Genomic DNA, 17010 nt, shown 5'->3' with positions numbered 1-17010 from the left:
AGACTTGCTGACATGTTTAAGTAGTTGTCCTGCTGCATAACCCAAAATCATTTCAACTTGATGGCACAAACTGATGGCTAATCGTTTGCCAGCAAGATTTTCAGGTAGAAAGAAGAATACATTGTTCAATTAATCACAACAAATTGATCAGGTCCTGGATAAGCAAAGTAATCCTACAACCACACTACCACTACCATGTTTGACTGCTGGCATGTTGTTGTTTTTCTAGCAATGGTTGTACAGGGACCAAACAGGGACCCCCGGGGGGTTTAGTACCCCATACTCCCAAAGACCAGAACTCCACAGGGGAGTACTCATTCTTTAAGACCACAAAACACACAGTGGCACTTGGCATAGTCCTGTTGTCAAGTGCACGTTTTAAAAATACAAACTCCAGCCCTTATTATTATTTTTATATTTTGAGCATATGTTTATTGAGCAACGTTTAGGGTTTGTAAACTATTGGAGTAAAAAAAAAAAGAAATCTTAGTCAATCATCTTTGTTTTACAAATCTAGCAAAAAGTTTCAGAATCTTCCAGGGGGCAGTTTTGTTTGCTACAATAAATAAAGTTTATTATTATTATTATCATTTATATTTCAAAATATCTGAAGTATTAAAGGGATACTTGACTCACTGAGCCATTTTCAGCAGTAAAAAGTTAGTATTTTGTCCAGAGTGAGTTTGATAACGTCATTATTTTTGCTTGTACAATTAACAACTTTAAAAACTTTTTTCTTTTTAGTAGGTAACGACCAGTCATGGCTCACCTGTTTTCTGGGTTTGGTCAGCAAACTGAACCTTGATTGGTCGTTACCCACTTTTTCAGCACATGTGATGTCATCTTTCAGTCGACAGCAAGTGGAAATATTTGTTTTTAAAACTATAAATTGTTTATGAAAAATAATGAAGTTACAAAATATTGGACAAAATATTAACTTTTTGCTGCTGAAAATGGCAAAATATATATCAAATATCCTTTTAAAACTTAACTTATCTAGTTTTAATTTCAAACAAAGACAGAAGGTGCAGAGAGTTCCCAGGGTCAGAAGCATCAATGAAAATTGTAATAATTAGTTCCCAGATTTTTTTAGGATAATCGATCTATCCCTACTACAGATGAAAAATAGCTTTCTGGCTAATTTGGGCTTTTTAAACCTTTTTAAACCATGTTTCATTCACCATGTGTTTTGTCCCCTTTCAAATAAACTAATCTCAATCTCCGGATACACGGATCCACTGGGGTGAACCCCAATGTACAGGCACCTTGCCAGAGGGCAATATGAAGACTAAGAGTGAGATAGAGTCCAACCCCTTTCAAGAGTACCAGTACCAGAGGTGAGTTCAACCATGTCTAGTCGGGAATGTTCGACCAACGCAAGCTAAGGCTCGCCAGAGAGCTGACCTTCCCCGTTCCTAGACCAAGCTTCTGTAGCCTGGGACCAGACCGCCAAGGTTCCAAACGCCTTAAAGCGCGACCTAGCTCTCTACAGGTGGTGAGCCCATGGGAAGTCTTTTTCGTTTTAAAATGAAATCCAATCTGTCACTTTTTCGTTTTTTTTTTTTTTTGAGGTGGCTCAGGCATCTGGTTCGGATGCCTCCTGGACGCCTCCCTGGGGATGTGTTCCGGGCATGTCCTACCGGCAGGAGGCCCCGGGGACGACACAGGAAACGCTGGAGCGACTACGTCTCTCAGCTGGCCTGGGAACGCCTTGGGATCCCGTCGGAGGAGCTGGGTGAAGTGGCTGGGGAGAGGAAAGTCTGGGCTTCCCTGCTAAAGCTGCTGCCCCCGCGACCGACCCCGGATAAGCGGAATTGAAGACGGAACGGAACGGAACTTTTTCGTTATGTTTTTTTTTAATGTGAACTGAAGTGGAATGCTACAATCAAGGTCAATGCCTAACCCTGCTTTTTGCCGAAGTGTCATAGATTAATTATTATTGAGAAAAAAAGAAAAAGAAAAATACAAAATGGTACTTGCTTCCCTCTTGTGCACAGTACATAAGTAACAAGTATATAACACAGTCACATCAATGTAACCTATTGATTTTCTGGACATGATCGTATCAACTGTGGATGAAAGACGGTGACGACGAAGCCTGCTTTTCTCTTTAGCACAAAGTATGAATAGCTTACTAGCTTATTAATAGGAACTTCTTAAAAGAGCACTTAGGAGGCTTTATGGACTACATATTGTGACTAGATTTAGTGCAGTAAGCAGCTGTCGACATCAAACAAGCTAGCCCGCTATTAGGCACAGGGGCTGAGGGATGCTGTGTGAAAAGGAGTGGAAAATTAAAGCTGAAGCAACACAGGAAAGGGCTTAATTTACTGGCATGTACAGTATGCAAATGAGATTACTCTCAGCTTAACTGCATCATTTATGTCCATAATAACAGCATCATCATTACAGGGCTCAAATTAAATTACATTGTAATTAGCATATCAAAGTGATCGGTTGAAGTTGAAAACAAATACCCAGTTTTGTTAATGAACAGCAGTAATTACCATGTACACTCAGTGAAAACATCCAAAACAAATACCTGTATGTGTTTTGAAGAAGAAAAAAAAGGGAGGGGGTGCGTTAATATCCCTCCGAAATGACAGGTCTGCCTCAGTCTATGCGCTTGTGAGAGCGTATGGTTGGATGCGGGTATTTTACCTGGAGAGCTCAACACACTCAGAATATATTTCCCAAACTCTAGGAGATCAAAGATCCAATTTCCCACACTTGCCACTTCAAAAACTCATCAATAAAATACAAATCACTTCATGCATGATTTTGAGAATGGAGTCACCGTTAAAGGCTTAGAGTGACTTCCATAGCATAAAAAAAAAAAACTCTTACAGCTCCAACTGTCATGACTGCAGAAAGTGCACATGCGCTTCAGTGTCGACATTTGTGCCGTCAGGTTTATCCTGTGAGGGTTCTTTGATAAATGTGGAGCGTTTTCAATTCGAGCACTAAAGCTTAGATACCACTTCCTGCATTGTAAATAACACACAAATTGCACAAAAAAACTCAACTTAACTGTTATCTAAAATGTTATCTTTACTGATTAATTATCAGTGTCTTATTTTTTCTTCCCCCAATTGCTTTTCCAAATTTTGTCTTCCTTCTTTGGTAAAAATAATAATAATAATAATAAACTACAACTAAAAAGCAGCTGATACACATGATCAGACACACACTCAAATTTTCAAGATATAGCATCTTTATTCTATTCATTAAGAAATCCATTAAAATGCCTTATTCCTTGCAAGTATTTAAAAGATGTGCCTTTCAAGGTAAAGCTCGAGCAAATCCCCTCCATCAGCTAATGACGGCACTCATTACACAGAGAAGCTGGCTAATGAAGGCACAGTCGCTGGCCGATCCCCTCACCCCACATAAAGCCCGACCAAATGCTAATATCTCACTTCTAATTAAAAGGATTTGAAGTTCAGATGCACCTCCACAGCTAACAGTGGGCTCTTTTTATACTGTATATATATATATATATATATATATATATATATATATATATATATATATATATATATATATATATATATATATATATACCTGGAAATGTGCTAAAGCAGCATTTCATTATTTCATTTTTTTTAAACAAAAAATACACTTGTGCTGCATTTATTTTCAGCCCTCATTCTCTCCTACATTTATATTATCAGTAGGCATGACACAAAGCTTTATGTAACTAATTTGTAGATGTGCATAGTGTGATTTGCCCAATTAAAACCCAGCACAATGTTTCATAGCTAGGGAAATGAGGGAAAGCGAATTGCTAGCATTGGATGGACTTCATATCTATCTATGTCGTTACAGTGTTTACAAATCTTTGGCTAAAAATATGTTTACTAGAGTGAGCTGCTTTTCTCAGAAAGTGACCTCGAGAGGCCTTCCACAAAGTTCACTAACATCAAATAAAGGTCCGTGCCACCCGCCTATCACATACAGCATGCGTAACAACAAACTCTTACTTACTCTATTTTTAGTCTTTCAGTTTTAAGCAAACAAGTGGATGTATAAGCATATTCCATGTTTACCCTTTTCCTTTAGAAAAGAAAAGAAAAGCGATAATACCCTTAATTAGACAATCAAAAATAACCCACAATATCAATTGTGATTAATCCGTATTCCAATTAGGATGATACTCAAGTTTAGAGTATGGTCAATACTTTGACATGTTCAGTCTTTCCCAGGAATTAAAAAAATAAAAATAAATTATGATGACAGAAACAATTTCATACCATAATTATATTAACCCAAATTATCAGTATTTTCATGACATAAAAAACTGCAGTAATAATAAAAACTACTGCAACATTTTTCACCCAAAATTTTAAATCAGCAACCTTGCACACTTTTTGCATATTAGAAATTGTAAACAGCAGCAACCAAAAATAATTTTCATGCAACCAGGAACCCATGCAATTTACCTAAAACAATTAAGACAACACTGATACAGTACATTGAACCAACCACACACTTGCCTTAGTGTACAATTTACAGTAAGTTTATCATCTGATGCACGTTTTAGTTAAGCATTGTGGCATTTTGGCTATCAAAATATCATGCAACATTTAAGACATATTTTTACACAAACATTTTTGGCCCGAATTTTATTTTGACAAGCTTCAAGCCATTTTAGTGGAAGCTTTATTTTATTAGATGACAGACATTTCTCATGACAGTTAAGCCAGATTCACTCTAAAAACCAAGGCTGATGACAAAAAATACAGTTATCGTCATGAAAATCTTGCATGGTGTCTGTTTGATCCAAGCCCAAGTATTTTCCCAGCGATTCTTTGGCTCTACACTGTGTAAATCATGCTGTATGACCTTCTACATTCCGCATGTTCTGCGCTCCGATTCATCCACAGGCACAGATAATGCTGGGCAAATATCATAAACGTGAGGATTTTAGGATTTAAGTGAGGTTGCCATCTACCTCCACCAGCTGGGGAAAAGAAAGACTATGCATCTGATAAACCCCGATTTCTCTGCCAGATAAAGGTTGCTGACCTCTTTGCCAAAAACCCAGTAATAGTATTCTCAATGGATTGCACAGCTAAAGACAGATAACAAATGGACATGATTGGTCATATTTTATCAGGATTCATCTTTAACACTGACAATGCAAAACACTTGCTGAATGTTTAAAACAGAACAAACGGGAGTTTCATGAAGCTCTTATCTGTATGTAACTGAAGCAAAAAAAATAAAAATAAAAAATCGAGTGTGACATTTCTATTTCTACACGAAGCTTCATTTCCACACTGTAAGCACTACCATGATGAACAGCATCAGCTTTCTATAGGACTTGTAACTGAGCTGTGCCTTCATAGTGGGGTGAGAGAAACAGCAACTTCAACACCACAGCAAACCACCCTTTTACTAAATAACACAGCAAACGGAGGCCCATCAGTCAATCCACACATAGCTAACACCAGGCCACAGACGTAGATCAAAACAGAGATACAGACAAATAAAAACAGAAAAAAAAGGCAAGAAAGAAAAGAGGAACACAGAAGTGGACATTTGACAATAGAGAAAGGTTACACAGCAGAGCCACAGTCAAACACAAAAGGAAGGCCGAGTACTGTAAGACTATCAAAGTCAGGCTATTTTGCCGAGCAGTGGCATTTGTTTCTTATTGTCTAAGTGGCAGCTGAAAGCTTCTCGAGGGCCCCTCAGCTCTGCTGTGGCCAACATTTGATAAGGGGATAACCATATTAGGATATTTATGGTAAGGTAAACAATAACATTGTTGCAAAAGAATGGAAATTTTTCAGCTAATGGTGTTTGTCAATCCAGGTTTCATTGCACCATCAGCTCTGTGTTTTTCTAGCCAGCCACAGAGACTGTTTTCTAAATAAACATGAGAAAATTGCCACATACTTCTGTGTTTAATAATTCACATTACATTTCCCCATGAGGTACATGCAAACTACATTCTGTATTTCATTGTTTTGGTTCAAAGTAAAAAATAATAATAATAAAAATAAAAAATAAAGAAAACAAAAACTGAGATGTTTTTTGATCATTGACGCCAAATATATTACAATACCAAACAACCTTAGGATAAAAGCAAAAGTAAGTGTCTTCCCAAACTGGTGCCTCTTCCAGCCCAATCCATCCATGCATCCATTATCTGCCGCTTATCCAGCTACGCGGATTGCCGACCCGGCTGACAGGTTAAAGTCAACAGCCCGTTTCCATAGTGTAGTGGTTATCACGTTCGCCTAACACGGGTGTAGCGATTATTTGGAACGAGAAATTTAGACAGTACTGAGGGGAGTTGTAATTTCCTCAGCAACCTCTGGGGGCACCACGTTGACTTTGCTTGTTTGTAGGGGCAAAATAAATGATAAAAATCCTATTATCAAGTATTCATAATCTGAAGTTGCTATTTTAGTTAATTATGGAGTTCTGTGCTTTAATAAGAGAATTACTAATCCACTCAGAAAACACAAATGATTCGGCAGAAATGGAATCTCTAGACAACACATTTATTTAGTAAACACACACATAAATCACACACAGCCTAACCTATTAATGAAACAGAATTAAAATGTGAATCAAAGATAAAAAGAAAACATGCATCCTACAACCCAACGAACTAAGATAAAAAGGTAATTTACATCGGCTGCGCTCATCAAACTCATACGTCATCAAACTCATTTGAAACTCTAAGACGCCGTGGAAACACAAATTATAAATTCCCTGCGGAACTTTTACAACCAAGAACTTCCTTTAACCAGAACTCAAGGATCCTGGGCTTGTTGGTGGGGCTCAAAGAAGGAAGCCACGTGCTCGGCAACCACGTCTTTCGTGATGGGGGGGTCAAGCAGTAGTCCCGCCTCTTTTGTGCGCTTGAAGCAGACTTGGTTGACTGAGACCAAACTTTTAGGATAGCATTTGATAGTTTTTGATCAGAATTGACAAGCCAGATGCTTCATTTATGTGTGTGTGTGTGTGTGTGTGCATGTGTGCGTGTGTGTGAGTGTGTACTCATTAGTTCACCTAAAACCTATTAAAAATCCCATACCGTTCACCTAAACCGAATACGTCAGAATCCAGCTAGAGTCGTGAGTTTGTCAGGAGACCTGAGGAAGGATCAAAGAAAATAGAGGAAAGTGAAATCCAGCACCAACCAGACATTACCTACTACCCACCGGGTCACCAACCAGAGTCTTTCACCAACCCCAGAAAAATGTAAATTCCAACAAATTAGGGAGACCTCAAGAGATCAAAGGAGAGACTGAGGAAAGGAAGGAAGGACAGACGAAGCAGAGTGAGATCCACAGACACCAGCCTTCACCGATTCAACGACCAGAGGAAGTTACGCTGATTCAGCCCTGCAAACAGGTTGAAGGAAAGAGTCTGTTTCCATAGTGTAGTGGTTATCATGTTCGCTTGAACCGCGAAAGATCCCCGGCTCGAGACCGGCTGAAAGCATTTTCTTTGTATTTGCAATGAAAACTGAGCAGCCAAAAGGTTAATTTCACAAACACCACCTCCCCGTCGGGTAATCAAACTGGTCATCCCCAAGACACGAGGAGATACTATCCATTACACTAACGAGGAAAAAAGGGCTATACATCTACCTCCTTGTCTGGGGTTGAAGGAAAAATGTCCCTGAAATGTGTAATGAGAAAAATGTTTATCGTGGAGAAGCAGAAGAAAAAGCAACAATCACTTGCGTTCTGCAGTGGATTTGAGGTGTGTTCATTTAACAGGCACGTATACTGTATCAGGTATGCATAGAAAAAGGTCAGACGACTGACAGAGCGATAGGTTGAGATGCATTTTTGACACTTTCCTTAAAAAAATAAGTCGAGTGTGAATTAGTTTGTTCCGAGTTTGTAGTATTTGATTACGCATTTAACCAGTTGGGTGCGGAATAGAGAAGAGCAGACAGGCAGGCACACACAAGCAACGTTACGTTGAGTCATTGGAGTGCCACTGTATTGTAAATATCTACGGATGACATCAAATGCAGTCAAATATAGTACTTCAATAACATAGCAAGCAATGTGAAAGCTCATACAGTATATGTACATATAGCATGTACAATTGTAAATTCATTAACATGTATACATCCTAATATTTTGAATTAATAAAAAATACAAATAATATGAACTCTTTTGCCAATTAAAATTTTGCTGCTTTTGCTGATTAAAATGTTGTTGAGATACCAATTCAGTGCTGTTATCGAGGTATTTTATGCAGGTATAGCATCAAAGTAAAAATGTTGGTATCGTGACAACACTACCTATCCTCTGGTCCCACTTCTTAAAGAGGGGGACCACCACCCCGGTCTGCCAATCCAGAGGCATTGTCCCTCCCCTATGTCCATGCAATGTTGTAGAAGCGTGTCAACCCCGACAGCCCCACAACAACATCCGGATCTCATCCCCCCGGCGCTTTTCCACAGAGGAGCTTTTTAACCACCTCAGTGATTTCAACTCCAGAGATAGGAGAGCCTCCTCAGAGTCCCCAGACTATGCTTCCTCAAAGGAAGGCGTGTAGGTTTTCGAAGTATTCTCTCCAACTGATGATGTCCCGAGTTGAGGTCAGCAGCGCCCCATCTCAACTATACACTGTTAATGGTGCACTGCTTTCCCTCGTCCTGAGACGTCGGATGGGGACCAGAATTTCCTCGAAGCCATCTGGAAGTCGATTTCCATGGCCTCACCGAATTCCTCCCGCACCCAAGTTTTTGTCTCAGCGACCGCCGAAGCTATATTCCGCTTGGCCAACCGGTACCTGTCAGCTGCCTCCGAAGTCCCATAGGCCAAAAAGACTTCTTCAGTTTGACGGCATCCCTTCCTGATGGTGTCCACAAACGTGTCTTGAGATTTCTGCCACGGCAGGCACAGACCGCCTTAGGGCCACAGCTTCGATCAGCCACCTCAACAATGGCGGTGCGAGACATGGTCCACTCGGACTCAATGTCCCCTTGCCTCCCATGGAGAAGTTCTGCCGAAAGTGGTTGTTGAAACTCTTTCTGACAGGGGATTCTGCCAGTTGTTCCCAGTAAACCCTCACAATACATTCGGGTCTGCCAGGTCAGACCGGCATCTTCCCCCACCATCGGAGCCAACACATCACCAGGTGGTGATCAGTTGACGCCCCTTTCTTTGTCCAAGACATGCAGCCGCAAATCCAATGACACAACTACAAAGTTGATCATCAAACTGTAGCCCAGAGTGTCCTGGTGCCAGGTGCACATATGGTCACCCTTATGTTTGAACATGTTTTTTGTTATGGACAATCCGTGACGAGCACATAAGTCCAGTAACAGAACACCACTTGGGTTTTGATCGGGGGGGCATTTCCTCCCATTCCCGCCCCTCTAGGTCTCACTGTCACTGCCCACGTGAGCGTAGCGAGTCCCCAGGGGGAACGCTCTCCAACACACCCTTCAAGGACTCCAAAAAGGGTGGGTACTCTGAGCTGCTGTTTGGTGCGTAGGTACAAACAACAGTCAGGACCCATCCCCCGACCCGAAGGCGGCGGGACGCTACCGTCTCGTCCACCGGGGTGAACCCCAACGTACAGGCGCCAAGCCGGGGGGCAATAAGTCTGCTCACACCTGCTCTGCGCCTCACACCAGTGGGCAACTCCAGAGTGGAAAAGAACCCAGACCCAGACTGTACCAGAACCCAAGCTGTGTGTGGAGGTAAGTCTGACTATGTCTTGTCGGAACTTTTCTGTTTCACACGCCAGCTCAGGTTTGATTTGACTCTGACGACCACCTGCAGACCCCTGCTGTGGAAGGTAAGCGGCGGTCCACCCATTGGGTCCGCATTCGATGCAAACACCACAAGGGCTAACTATGTTTGTAAAGTTGTCCTTTGGGCATTCGTAGCAGGAAGATGGTGGCTAAACATGTCAGCCTCTTGTATATATATATATATATGGTAAGTTGTTGTTTTTTTTGCATATTATTGAAATCAATAGTGTTTTTTTAAATTGAATTTATTAGTTTACCACTAGATGGCGATAAAGATTACATACTGTGGCTTTAAGGATACTATTAGTATTATTGCATTATAATCATTCTTATCAGTCATTATTTAGCAGGTAAGACAATGTACAGGATCTGCAGCATTGCTATGTTCCACTGATTGAATCTATCTCATACAAATATGTTCAGCTGCTGCTAGCCAGTTGATATTATCCATGTCTGAGTCAATACAGGTGTGACACTACAAGTGAAAGTGGTCTTCATGATACTGATAAGAAAATAAATTGATCCACACCAAATGCATTTTCCTTCCCAAAAGGAAATATTCTTCAAGATGACCATCTATACAACAAAAATGCAATTGATTCAACCTTTAAATAGATATAGGAGCGCCAAGTAATGCGGGAGAAAATAATAAGGTGTTGACAAACCATGTTCAACTGAAAATGCAAACCAAAAAAAAACAACAACAACAAAAACAAAGTAGATGATGCTTATGCACCAACATTTTTTTCCTCTTAAAATGTATTTTCATCAATGTATTTTTAAGGTCGAAACAATTCAACATTTGATCATTCTTTGTTTCAAAATAAAAACAAAATAGCAAAAAACAAAAAAAAACGGAAAATACATGCAGTTGGGGGTTAAGGTTCGGCAAGGACAAGGACAGCACAGCCAACAATTGCAGACAACAGGGTAGCCATTATTTTGCGCTGCTAATGATGACGCAAGTTCAGCAGACCCTGCACCGCCACAGTATTGAGCGGCGCTGCGTTTGGCTTGATTTACACTGTAGGATGGTGTGCCTATTTCCAACTTTACATCATTATGTGAGTCAAATTTACAAATGTCAATTAATCAAAAGTTTCATATTAGACTTCACTTTGTACATTTCGTGAACATTTGAAACAGACGCAGCAGTAAATACAGTATATGCACACTAACCGTAGCTGACCTCAAAATTCCACTGGCCACCACCTGAGTCATCTTTTTCCTTATTTAATAGTGTTTGTACTTCTAATGATTTTATTTTATTTTTTCGAGGAGAGCTCAGTATTGTTCATTCGGTAATTTTACCGATTTGACATGTCATCATCATTGCTCTCTCTCTCTCTTTTTTATTTATTTATTTATTTGTTTGTTTTATGTGGGTGAGTATGTGTATGTGCGTGTGTGCATGCGAATGAGTGTGTATTCATTAGTTCACCTAAAACCTATTAAAAAATCCCATACCGTTCACCTAAACCGAACACTTCCAGCCAGAATCGTGAGGCCGTCAGGAGACCCGAGGAAGGACCAAAGAAAGGAAAGTGAAATCCAGCACCGACCAGACACCACCCACCACCCACCGGGCCACCAACCAGAGTCCTTCACCAACCCCAGAAACATCTAAATTCCAACAAATCAGGGAGACCTCAAGAGACCAAAGGAGACACTGAGGATAGGAAGGAAGGACAGACGAAGCAGAGTGAGATCCACAGACACCAGCCTCCACCGATTCAAAGACCTGAGGAAGATTGTGTCTGAGTTTCGATGTCTTCTAATGATATGATATTGAGATAAGATGGAATAACGCCAAGGTCCGAATCATAATGTGCCGTATATAATCTATTTTAATGCAGTCAATAATTTGAGGTCACTAATAAACTCAGAATATTTATTTGTATACCTAACTGACATTTTGTTTATTTTGATCTTTGGCTAAACTATGTCATGGCAATGATTTCACATTGGTGATATTTCAGCAAATCAATCAGTGTTAAATTTCCAGTGTTTGATCAAATATGCAGTAAGCAGTGTTATTTTAACACTGTTATGATAAAAAAGTTACTACCTTGCGTGTTAAATTGACCACACCCTCATTGCCAGTAAGGGAGAAACTTTTCCAGTGCTCTGTTGACATTTCAATAGCAATACATCCAGGTATTGCTGTCGGGCTGGTGTTGATCATTGGTAGAGTGGTCATCTCTCGACACTGAGAGTGTGGGTTTGATCCCAGGCCAGTCTGACTATGTCAAAGTATCCTTGAGCAAGATACTGAACCCCCGGTTGCTCCTGATGCCGTGTCATGAGTAGTCAAAATCTGTCCTGGCAGGGGTCGACGGCTCCCCTCTTTGGTGGAGATTTTCATGCAGGCCAGATCCACCACACCAGCATCTATCGAAACTCAAACACAATCTGCTTCTTCCTCTGGTCGTTGAATCGGTAGAGGCTGGTGTCTGTGGATCTCACTCTGCTTCGTCTGTCCTTCCTTCCTTTCCTCAGTCTCTCCTTTGATCTCTTGAGGTCTCCCTGATTTGTTGGAATTTAGATGTTTCTGGGGTTGGTGGCCTGGTGGGTGGTGTCTGGTCGGTGCTGGATTTCACTTTCCTTTCTTTTCTTTGGTCCTTCCTCGGGTCTCCTGACAACCTCACGACTCTGGCTGGAAGTGTTCGGTTTAGGTGAACGGTATGGGATTTTTAAATAGGTTTTAGGTGAACTGATAAATACACACACACTCACACGCACGTGCACATACTCACCCACATCCAAAAATAAAAAAATAAAATAAAATTAAATTAAAAGAGAGCAATGATGATGACATGTCAAATCGGTAAAATTACCGAATGAACAATACTGAGCTCTCCAGAAAAAAAAAAAAGTAGTCCAAATCTAAAGCGCTTCAAGGGCCTTGTAAGAAAGAAAAACGTTATATAAATGAAGAACCAGAGTAAAGTGTTGTTTGAGTTTAAATCTTCAACACTGATAAGGAATGCAGCCAGGTGAGTTGTTTGAAAAGCTACTCCACATCTTGTGGTCTCAATCAAGGACCGAAGCAAGTTGTTGCTTTAGTTTTCACTCCATACAGCTTCCAAAGTGTCACGCATTTGCTATACACTCATAAGTGTTTGAACACCAGAGTTAAGTGTAGTTTGGCAGAATATTAGTGTAACACTGACAGTAGTGTAGAGTACTTTCAACACTACTCAGTGTTTAGCAGTGAAGATTTTTAACACTATAAAGTGTTGGAGTAACACTGGTCGTGCGTGAATTTTTTTCAAAGTGTCAGATTTACACTAATTGGTGTGGACACATAAACACTTTCCCAGTGTTAGATTTAACACTTTCAGTGTTAATCTAACACTGGCGATTTTGCTGTGTGCACATTTTCTTGGCCATCACATTTTGAACAGGTTCAAAATGTGTTTGCGACCTCTCGCAACCTTGAAGGAACCGCGACGAAAAAAACATTTGCACACCAAACCTTCACCACAAAGCATCAGATAAGGAATGCGGCCAGTAATTAGGTGAGTTGTTTGAAAAGCTTTTCCACATTTTGTGGTCTCAATCAAGGACCGAAGCAAGTTGTTGCTTTAGTTTTCACTCCATACAGCTTCCAAAGTGTCACGCATTTGCTATGCCTGTTAGGGTTTTACACAATGGCAGCCATGCTGAGAGAATAGATTAAGGTACTTAAAGTGCAGCAACAACACTGCAAGTGACAGAAGCGTTTCACTTTCTTGCCAGAATCACCCCCACGAGGCACTTTTGCTACAGTTGTTTATTATGTTCCAACCTAGGCATAAACGATTAAAGAGCTTTGTCGAATCAAAGTGTTATAAATGCATTGAAAAACAGACGGCTGTAAATGCCGCTGAATTAGAAGCTTACCAAGCCAAATACTAATACATGGCAATTTCAGTTTGATGCTGATATAAAGAAATTACATTTCAAAGCAGGCAGTAAACGCAACAAAGTAAATTAAACGGAGGTCTTAAACGTGCCCACAATCTTTGAATGGCTTCAACACTCATGTTGTTTATTTTTAAACAACTGATTTTTTTTTAGCAATGTAATCAGAACGCTGTAAATCCACCAAGCATTTTTTAAATGTTGTGTGCATTGTATACACTGACTGCATGATAAAAGCAATAACTTGGATTGCAGTTTACATATTTTTATGGAATATACATGCATCATTTTGTTGAGAATTGAGTTGACATGCAAAGACAAAACAAGGTATTGGGCCAATGGACACTGTAAATAAGATGAACAAAACAATTAAAACGGATAGCTTTATTGGCATCTTTCTTATATTTTTTTCATAGAAACAATTCTCAGGAGGTCTCACTTACAGAATTAAGGTATTGTATTGTCACGCCCCACCTTGGTCCTATATCTTGCATTGCAAATTTTTGGGTTGGGAAAAAGTCCACCAACTCTGTTGTCTTGAACACAAAAATTTGGTTGACACAAAAATTTGGTTGACACAAAAATGCATGGCTCGAAATTATTTTAATAATTTAAAAATATATATTTTGTGGCACCCACAACCAACCTTTCGTGTTTCCGCACGGATGTGTTGCTGATGGACGCGTACGTTCACCAGCAAAGACACTAAGATGCTGCCCAGGATTTGTGGTCTCTTTATAGCACTTGTACTTGCACTTCATGCCTAATTTTTATTAGGGCCCGACCGATATGGATTTTTTTGTGACCAATGCCGATACCAATATTTGGCGGGGGAAAAAACGATTACCGATTAATCGGCCGATTAATTCTAAAAAATAATAATAATAATAAGTACTACAACAATAACTTTTTTCCGGAGCTTACAACAAATATATAAATTAAAGATAACCTTTGATTGTTTTACAATATTTTGTTCTCAGTATTTCATCTTAAAACAGAAGAATTGAGGTAAAAAGAAAATATGAGAAAAAAAAACATTAAGTCTAGATGGAATCGGGGGTCTACGTGCAACCCAAGGCTTTTTTGATGCCACCTATTTTTTTGTTATCCTTTAAGTGTCTATATTCAGAAACAAATTGAAATTTGCTCTGGAAAACATTGCATACTCCTAAATGTGACAGAACTGTCTGAATCATTTGGTCCTGACTATATTGTAGCACCCTGTTGAGATTTTACGTCTTTACTGGGAAGGACTGTGCAAGCGCTTTTCAAGGCAAAGGCAAGGTGAATCCCATGAAGAAGCTGGAGCAGAATCCTAAACTCCACACTGCTTTAAGGCAGTTTGGTGCAGACTGGCTGGTCACAGATGAGCCTCAACAGGAGATGGAGAGATTCACACAAAAAAAATGGTCGGTGGCGGTCCTGGACTTAAAGTCAAAAGTAGACTTTGAACAGCTGCCTCTCCCAAATGTACAGCAAGCTAACTACAGAGTTGCCTGCTATAAGAGAGCAGATGAGGCAAGAATAAAGAGCCCCAAACCAAGAGAAGGAAGAAAAGAAGGAAGTGTTGGAACCCATCTGGACGATTAGACCCATCCTCTCTCCTTCACTTGTTGAGGTTCTGGCACAGAGCAGTTTTAGAAGAGCAGGCAGCTTTTTATAACAGAGCTGATTCCACCAATAATGACTTGCCAGTGGGAGAATAAGATTGCTTTGTGACTACAAGCGTACGTGTGACGTAATATCCGGTCAAAACGTGCGACGCGTATCCGGTCTTGCCAGCGTTTATTCGCAAAACCATAACTCAAACTTGCATTTCCCTTTTTTCAATACGCTTCAAAATCCACCCCACTCAAGCGTAAAAACTTTTTGGGCGAATTGTGGGCCCTCTTTCGAATTTCCAGCGCTTCCATTCAGTGTTATTTTCACATTTCTTGAAAATTCTAATAAAAATAGATGGATGGAAGCCCACCTAGTGGCGCTCCCATTGCTAGAGAGTGCGCAAGTTGTACTCGGGCCTCTGACAATTGTACAGACAATTATTTATAGACACGGCGGGGAGTTTTTGGCGGGGATTTTTTTTACTTTCGTGTAACAAAAAAAATAATTGAGAAGCGCACTATTGCCTTAGAATGAATTGAAGAACATTTCTTACCTTATTGAAGATCTTGCTCATTCAAAGCAATGTTCTCTTCCGGAGTTGGCGAAACACTGAACGCACCCTCCACTAAAAAGATGGAAACATAAGGTAAGAAATCATTTTCAACACAACCAACAACTTGTTTTCTTTATTTATGATTGGTCACATTGGTCACCTTTTTTTTTAGTTCATTATAGTTGGGTTTCCATCCACCCATTTTTATTCAAATTTTAAAGAAATGCGAAAATAAAACTGCTAGAAATTCGAAAAAGGGCCCAAAACAGGAAACAGGTTTTGCGAATAACCGCTGGCGAGACCGGATGCACGTCACACGTACGTTTGTAGTCCCAAAGCAATGTCGGACAATAAATTAAGGTATGTTTGGGGGAACGACGAAACAGAAATCTTTTTGGAATTAATTAAAGAAGCGAATATTAATGCAATTTTAGATGGAAAAACAGTTTATTAAGAATTACAAAAGCAAACTCCGTCCGTCCGTCTTCTTCCGCTTATCCGCGGTCGGGTCGTGGGGGCAGCAGCTTTAGCAGGGAAGCCCAGACTTCCCTCTCCCCAGCCACTTCAGCCAGCTCCTCCGACGGGACCCCAAGGTGTTCCCAGGACAGCCGGTAGGACATGCCCAGGGAGGCATCCGAACCAGATGCCCGAGCCACCTCAACTGGTTCCTCTCAACGTGTTGTCAAAACAAAAGCAAACTCATACAATGTCATCGCACGGCGCAGTCGCTTCCTGGTCTTCTTCTTCTTTTAAATCACTGAGTCCCCCTCTCAATATTCGCAAAAGAAGAACAGATGGAAACGGGGCATAAGTCGCATGTCCGTTTTGCGCACTGGATGGAAACCTGACTTATGTTTAACCTCCTGTAAACCAAAACAACACCTTGTACAAAATCCTTGCATTTCAACCAAACTACAATTGCAAGCATTGATGCTGACAAATTAAAAACTGTTGGTAATCTGATAAACAAACATCATATTTCTCCTAGAAATACCCAATCCTTAGTAGTGGGTAATGCATGCACAAGACTTTCCCAACTGAGCACTCAACCCAAGAGGGGGGGGATACTGACGGAAACAAAATTGTATTTTTATGGAAAACTTAAAAGTCACTGTGGGTTAAGATATCGGGTGCATTTGAATAAAAGCATTAAAGCGTAACCAAATATGGAGGGATGGGGAAAAGAAACTCACAATCATGCGCC

The 17010-nt window shown here is 40.3% G+C and overlaps 1 protein-coding gene across 6 annotated transcripts in view; it reads right to left on the bottom strand.

Moving 5' to 3' along the window:
* foxp1b (forkhead box P1b) overlaps nt 1–17010 on the bottom strand; it is a 190121-nt gene that overhangs the window by 122471 nt on the left and 50640 nt on the right. For 5 of the 6 annotated variants that reach the window (XM_077574039.1, XM_077574037.1, XM_077574033.1 and 2 more), the window contains exon 4: nt 15807–15878. The exons of the other annotated variant lie outside the window; for it this stretch is intronic. The gene's annotated coding sequence lies outside the window, so the exon portion shown is untranslated. The remainder of the gene's footprint in view (nt 1–15806; nt 15879–17010) is intronic. 6 annotated transcript variants of the gene reach the window in all.

Source organism: Vanacampus margaritifer, chromosome 8, assembly GCF_051991255.1.
Source record: "Vanacampus margaritifer isolate UIUO_Vmar chromosome 8, RoL_Vmar_1.0, whole genome shotgun sequence".
Taxonomy (NCBI): Eukaryota; Metazoa; Chordata; class Actinopteri; order Syngnathiformes; family Syngnathidae; genus Vanacampus; species Vanacampus margaritifer.
This window is presented reverse-complemented; position numbering and strand designations above follow the sequence as displayed.